The 7,500-nt window shown below is 43.8% G+C and overlaps 1 protein-coding gene across 12 annotated transcripts in view; it reads right to left on the reverse strand.

Annotated features, from left to right (window-relative positions):
- EBF3 (EBF transcription factor 3) overlaps positions 1-7,500 on the reverse strand; it is a 149,531-nt gene that overhangs the window by 131,562 nt on the left and 10,469 nt on the right. The window lies entirely within an intron of this gene.

Below are 7,500 nucleotides of genomic sequence, written 5' to 3' on the forward strand. Positions count from 1 at the left end.
CACACACAAACACCAGCACCTGACATCTGACCTCTAGGAAGAAGGAACAGGAATTCCAAGCTTGGCTTCTAGAATTCACCTATGTTCTCTGACTGAATTTGAATCACCATGGCATGACCCCAAGCCACAAGGCAGGTCTCAACATTCATTTTTCAGTAATTCTACTAATATCTAGATGTACTGATACTTCATGTCTTCCTCTCCTTATAATTTTTTTTTGGGAGGGGGGAGCATGGAAAGTTTTCCAAGAAGCCCCTGGAGCTTTGTATAATGCCACTGTCTGAAGTATGACTTAAAATTCAGTCTTGCATACTGAAGGTGGGTACCCCCCCATTTCCATTCTTCATCACAAGGTCAAAAATTTTAATGGGCTAAATAGTGCTAAAGTTTGCTATTGTTGTCAACAGTTCCTTTGCACACAACCCCCTCTCACTGGTTTAATCTATAAGAGAAAAAAAAAGAATGAAGGAAATAATATAAGCTGAGGGAAAATAGAGCTAGGAGAGAAAGAAAAGGAGGGAAGAGATAGAGAGACAGAGACAGACGGAGAGGCCAGGAGGGGGAGGGGAGGTAAGAGGGGAGAAAAAAGGAGGAGGGGCGGCTGAGCTGGCTGGCTGTCTCAGCAAATGAACTGTTCTTTCTCACCAGATGTGTAAGCGTGTTTCGCCTTTCACTAGAGACAAGCCGGAGCCGACTCCTTCCGTTTGCTGGGCCTAGGCTCCATGTCTTACAACAACACACATGTAAGTCCCTTCCTTTCCACACATGTTAAACTCATTTCCTAGTGGATTATTGGGAAAAGACACCACTCTCCTGACCGCTGTTTTCTGAGGGTGCCCGGTGCTCTCCCCAGACCCTCCTGGCACCAGGCACAGGCTGCCTTCTGGGCATTTCTGAGCTGAGAAACTTTGGATGAGAAAAACCACTATATTGTTGCATCCTTGTGGGCAAGGGGGAATGGGATTGTCTAAACAACTCAAATCAACTGTTTTTTCCCTTTTTGTCCTTTATCGCAAATTTTTAGGGCCAAGGAAGGGGAGATTTTAAGCATTAAACTGACTGATATCATTGGAACATGATGGCACTGTTCAAAACCAGCTCTGCCTAAAAATGACATATTCACCATTTTCTCAAGTTTCTAAATTTTAGTGAACATCATTCACTCCTACATCCTAAGGAGGTGATTAATCAAAGGTACCTCCCTCTCCCTCTCCAAAGGCCTTGAGCCCCAAAATGCCTGCACTGGCTTTTTGGAAGGGGTGTTTGGATCAAACACAGTCATGACTCACACCAGCATTGTGGCTTCTATCGAGTCTGGACCCCAACGATTCAGGAGAGATTTGCAGCAAGATAAACAAACAAGTTCCCTCACTGCATTGCAGCCACTTCGCTCAAGTGAATGGTTCTCATTTCTCAGAGTGGAAGCCCCTGCCATCCTGCCAAGTCCAGGGCAAGAGAGCTCCTTGAGCTTTCCCCTTCCTGGAGGCCTGCTTGTCAATCACTTCCTGGCATCTGCAAGGACAGTTTCCATTCCTGGAATCTGGGGTTTCCTTCTCCTCCAATATGTCTCCCATGGCCCCTAGGAGCCTAGATCCTGTTCAGTCCTCCTCCAGCTCCAAAAAGTCACATTCCCTTCCCCAAATCCCTGGGGCCCTGAGGCTCCTGGCTGAAAGGGTTTCCTTAGTCGGTTTCTCCCTCTTTGCTCCTTGCCCTGATGGGCAAGCTCCTCCCCCTCCCCCCTAATTATCTTCTGCTGCTCAGATAGTCATTATTGGCTTCCTGGAAGCATGTGGATGGAGCAGAACTCCCAGTTTGGAAGGTTTTTCCATACGCTAATCCAATTCATCAAAGGCACCCTAACGAAATTACGGGCCTTGGCAGTATCTTTGCTTTTCACCTGATAAGGCTATAGCAGAAGCCCAGGATGGTTTGTATCAAAATCCCTCTCGGACGATGGCTCCTGACAGCCTTGCTGGAATCCCCTCCCCCCCTCTTCCCCCCCCCCCCCCCCAGCTTCCTTCCCTCCCTACAGGCCTGCTGTGTATTATGTCTTTGTACAATGGCACCAAAGACAGTACTCTCTTCATGGGAACAGGGGAGAAGGCTGCTGAGAAACACAGCAGCCTGGCAGAATCCTCCCTGGCCTGGGACTGGCTTCAGAGCTGCTGATTCCCAGGAGTTCTAAGTTCTTCTGAGGCTCCCCCCCCCCATCACACACACACACACACATATTCACACATAAACACACACACACATACACACACATACACACACAAACACACATGCATACATACATACTCACACAGAAACACACATACATACACACACATACGCAAACATACACACACACACACACACACACACACACACACACACACACACCTCTCCTGGCAGACTCTCACTCAGAGCCCATTCAAAGACCCCTTCTACCTCCACAGAGGCTGGAGGATGGGGCCCAGTGTTTCTGCCTCAATCCCCTCACCCTTCTACCCCCAAATCAAAATGCTTAGGTCATGTAATTAATGCTTAGGTCATGTAATTAAACCTGAACCCTGTCCAGGTCGCTGCTTCTGCTGCCAAGGTTAGGATTCAGGGATGGCATCCCAATTTCACCTGAGGAGGAGGCAGGACTTTGGTTGAAAAAACAAAAATGAAAATAAATGTGCCAAGTGAGGATTCCTTCCTATTTGTCCCTTTGCAACTAAAAGGGTGATACCATTCCCAATTGTCCGGCAGCTCTAGCCCTTGGTCCATCTTTGTAAACTTAGTACATTCCATGCTCTGCTAGGTCCAGAAAGTGGTCTACTTTGTACCCCCACCAGTCCCCATGGGTGACTTGTCCGTCAATAAAACAAATTTCTCTCCAGCAGTACACTTGAAAGTCAGGCAGGTTTTATTTCCCCTGGCCAAAAAGACATCCCTTGCAGGCCTCTGCATTCTGTGTCAAGGCAGGATACCCTGGAAAGCAGGATTCCATTTCTGGGCTACCCTCCCTGAGCACAGAAGTCACAATTTATTAAAACCTACTTTGAACCGCCTTGCACTTGCTGACGACTAATCAAAGCAGAGGCAGCAGCTGAGAGATGCGGGGGCCCATTCGGCAAGAATTATGTACACATCTTTAAGAAAACTGAGAAGGAAAAATTAACACTAAACGGCACTGTTTTCCCTGCATTATGCAGATGAAATGACAAGCTGTCACCAAAGAAGTTAATAAACAGTCTCCGTTTTGCAGGTTATCCAAATGCTACTGAATAGAAAACCTTGGATCCTAAATGATGTGTAATTAAAATTATTTTAAAAATCCTCCTTGACAGGCCCGGGCTTAGCCAAAATGTAAATGGCATTAAAGAAGACAATGAATTTAATTTTATTTAATGTCCCTTTTTGCAGATCCTCATTTACATAGCGTTTTTAACAAAAGCGCTGACCTTATAAACGCTGGCATTTGTACAGTGTCTGCGGGGCTGGGTTTAATCACGCTCCCGCAAAGCCATAAGGGAAAAAGCTTGGAGTTCTCTGGTTGGCCATGGAGTTGGAATAAAAACATTGGGACTGGTCAAATGTTTATCCTTCTCGCTTCTGAAAACAACCTGACAAGGAGATGTAAAGGTCTAGGGAATAACCCAGCGCTGTTTGTAAGGCTCGGTAATAATCATACATAATCGTTTGGAAATATAGCTAATAAAAAATATAATGAGTGTTCAGCAAAATCGGCATTAGGCCCAAATTACACGATATTAATACTTGAACAGGTGCAGGAAGGCGCTTTAAATGAGGTAAATGAATAAAATGTCCCAGAGCGCAACTGAGAACACTGACAAAAAGTCAATGACATGAATAATTCAGCGCCCAGGCCTGCCAGCAAAGGGCAGCTCTCTTTGACCTTTGTGACAGGAAGTGAAAGGCAACCCTGTGGACTCCCAAGAACTCCAATCAGTCTGGGCTCTCTGTCCCCCCAGCCCTTTGGAGGTAGCCACCAAAAAGTGGCCACGGTCCGGGCACAGTGGGGGGAGTGCCCACCTCCCAGCCTACTCCCCCACTGGCCTGCCCAACTGCCCCCCAGACAACATGGCCTCGCACACAATGGGGGGTTAAGTAAACACTCCTTTCCTACAAGCCAGTGTCAATTGTGGATAAAATCTGAGGTCAGCTGAAAAGTATTTTAAGAGCCCACGGGGTTGAAATTTTGTAACAGCTGTTAAATATGACCAAACTTTTCTTCCCCCACCCCACCCCCCACTTCCAACTACGACTCTTCCAAACTCTGTATGAAAGAAAATGGGATAAACAGATGTCTGGCTTCCATGCAGGAAAGTAGGACACACTTGGAATGATAAGTCTCCTAAACTCTACAGAATAATGCCAGATTTATTGGGGAGGGGGCATTTACTACCCACAGAGATGCCAACTAGCAGTATTGCCTGTGATAGGACCATCTGGAAAAGCACTGCCAAGCATGCCATCAGGAATACATGGCTATGGCAAGCCCATTCTGTGTGTGCAGTGTGCACAGGCTGAAGCTTCTAGCTTCAGCCTGCCTGCCTGCCTGCCTGCCATGGCTCCCAAGCCAGGGACTGAGTTGCCGCTGAATGTTTTGATAGTAATGTAATCTGGCCTTGCCGGCTTCCTCCACAATCATTCTTTTCAGTCTTCAACAGTTGGACCCCAAGCCTTCCCAGCACAGCAGCCAGACAAGGAAGGAGGAAGTGAAGAGGATAGACCTTCCCCAGAATTTGCCTTGATTCTAGGAAAAAATTAGCAGAGGATGGCCCGGCAAGAGGACCTGCGCCCCAGTGTGGTCCTCCGGCCTCCGTAACATCATCTTGTAATCACTTGCAGCCCTTGGAATGTACTGGCGAAACAGGAGAGATTTATCTAGTCATCCTTGGGCTGTGGAGACAATGGGTGGGTGATCCTAATGAAGACCATCTGCTTTTGTGTTTTCCCAGAAAACATGATTTTGCTATGAAAATGACCCTCCCATCCTCTGCACCAAGACCACAAAGAGGAGAGCAAAAGGCCTTCCGAGACTCTCTCTGGGTCAATCGAAATGACCAGAGAACCTCATTCAGGGCCATGCCTTGCTTAACCACACTTTCTTACTGTGCAATTTTCTGTTTTGTTTCTTTGTGTTTTTTTTTTTCCTTTTCCCACACTGGTTATAATGTCATTTAAAATATGCTGGAGTAGAATGATATTCAAAGCAGGATGAGAAGTTATATTTCTAGCATTGTTTAATGAGAAAAAATAGTTTTAGCCAAAGGAACATTTATAATAAATTAAATGGGTTTTCTAATGGAGGACATTTTAAATTTTTCTCCCTTTTTGTTTTGAGGGGGCAAAGGGGATACTCTAGATTACTTGAAGGGCCGTCCATATGGTTCAGTGAATGCAATGGTTTCAAAAGATAACTAAACTAAATTATGTAATGAATTGATGAGAGGCATTTACAATGTATAGAATGAGATTACCCCAGAAAGAGGCTGGATCTTTCTTTTCTGTTCTCTGAAGCCCAAAACAAAATAAAACCAAACTACCTCTGACTTAGATGAGGAATATTAGCTTGAGCTCCAGCAAACATGGGCCCATTGATCTCAATTCAAGTTTGAATTATTGGTCCATATCCTCAGGACAGATAGGCTTTATCTGGTCAAAGCCTCCTAGATGGATCTAAAGACCCAGAGGACTGACTGGGTGGTACAGCCAGGATAGAACTCTCTCCTAAGCCGAACAATCCAGAGATGCCTTAGCTAAAGCAGGCCTATAAATAGGAACCACCAATCGGATGGGCTGTCCTATTCTATGATGCTCAATAAAGAGCATTGCCCAGGTTTGCACCAGGATTGTAGGCGGGACCATCAACTCTAAAAACCACCATCAGTCAGAACTCAAAATATTTGACATTTACAGAAGTCCCTCACGAAGGAGATGCAGCCTTCCAAAAAGTCTTGTTTTTCTTCCCTGATTTTTACCACCATTTGCCCCAGTGAACACTAAATTCTTCAACTTTTCCAAAATGTACCTCAAACTGGAGATTGTAGCAATGTCGAAAAATCACTTCTTGGAAATTTACAGCAGACAACCAAATGCTAATAGTATTTTGTCACTGTAAGTGACAGCTCTCTTCAGAATGCTAAACATGCGAGTTCCATTTTTCATTCCATAAAAACTATCCCTACCTTAAAATTCCTAATGTGGGAGGTGATTAAAATTCCTATAAAATTGTCATATCTTTAAATTTAGAAGCAGAGCAGATTTTTCATCAATAATTAAGCTCTCTAAAGCATTTATGCCAGGCGTAAATGGAGTTTCAATCTTCCTTATTCAAATAAACATGGTAAACCCATTAACCAAATGTTTTTTTTTTATTTTCTCCCCTCTTCTAGTGCTTCTAGAATATCGAATGATAGCACAGTTCTCTTAGCTTGTGGGAGTATAGGACATTGAGTCTATATATTTTAATTAATTCATTCTGATTGCAAATAAAAAGAATTCCATTCATTCACTGAAAAATAACTGGGAAGGAGAGGTCTTTTCCACTATTAGATTTTAAAAATTTGTCTTGTGCCATAAAAATATATCATAAGTAAAATGACAAAATGCATTAATATCCAATGTCGGTTCACACTGAAGCTATTCCTCAAATCCAAACTGATTTCTTATGGAACCCTATGACCTGACAGAGGGCTTGAATCATCTTCTCAACTTAATATTTTGTGGTATGCAAAATTTCCCCATTTTCAAGGCAAATAAACTTCTAAGGCTCTATGTGCCATATATATTTGAAACATCTTGAAAGATAAAATAGATCCATGAGTCTATATTAAAAACATTGGGTGGTTGTCCTCAAAGCATCATCTATTCAAAGGAGATTCCAATACTGTCAAACACTTTTAGCCACTAAGAAAGAAAGAAAGAAAAAGAACAAGAAAGAAAAGAAACCCAGTTTACAAGGCAGCAATGGCTGGCTTTATGACTTCCACAGCTAAAACACTAAAGACAAATATAATTATATTGATTCTCGTCGTTGGAGTTCTATAAAGTGCTGAACTTGTTCGCCATTTCCTGACACAATCCCAGAGTGATGGCAACAACTGGTCAGCCTTATTTGATTACTAATAAGAGAGATGTCCCTTCTGTCAGATACCGAACATTCTCCGCTAAGCAAACAGCTATTTCAGCTAGTTAAACATTAGCATTGCTCTCCACTAGTGGGGCATATTTCTTTAGGCTTAACTCATGGACTTTTCCGGGTTTAATTTTTCAGGCGCTGGACAGCAAAGTTCATGATCAAAAGATAACTTTGTAATGAAAGCTGTTGAAATCCAACCCTTGTTCCAAACAGACTAAACCTTCTTTTCACCAAACTGGTGTCCTATGTACACCTCCCACAGACTAGAGGATGAGAGTACCACTTTCCAAAGATCCAGTCAAGGCCCTACTATCCTGGAAGCTACCACCATCTTGTCAAGCACTCAGCCTGCTCCCCAGGCCACC

This window comes from Notamacropus eugenii, chromosome 1 (assembly GCF_028372415.1).
Source record: "Notamacropus eugenii isolate mMacEug1 chromosome 1, mMacEug1.pri_v2, whole genome shotgun sequence".
Classification (NCBI taxonomy): domain Eukaryota; kingdom Metazoa; phylum Chordata; class Mammalia; order Diprotodontia; family Macropodidae; genus Notamacropus; species Notamacropus eugenii.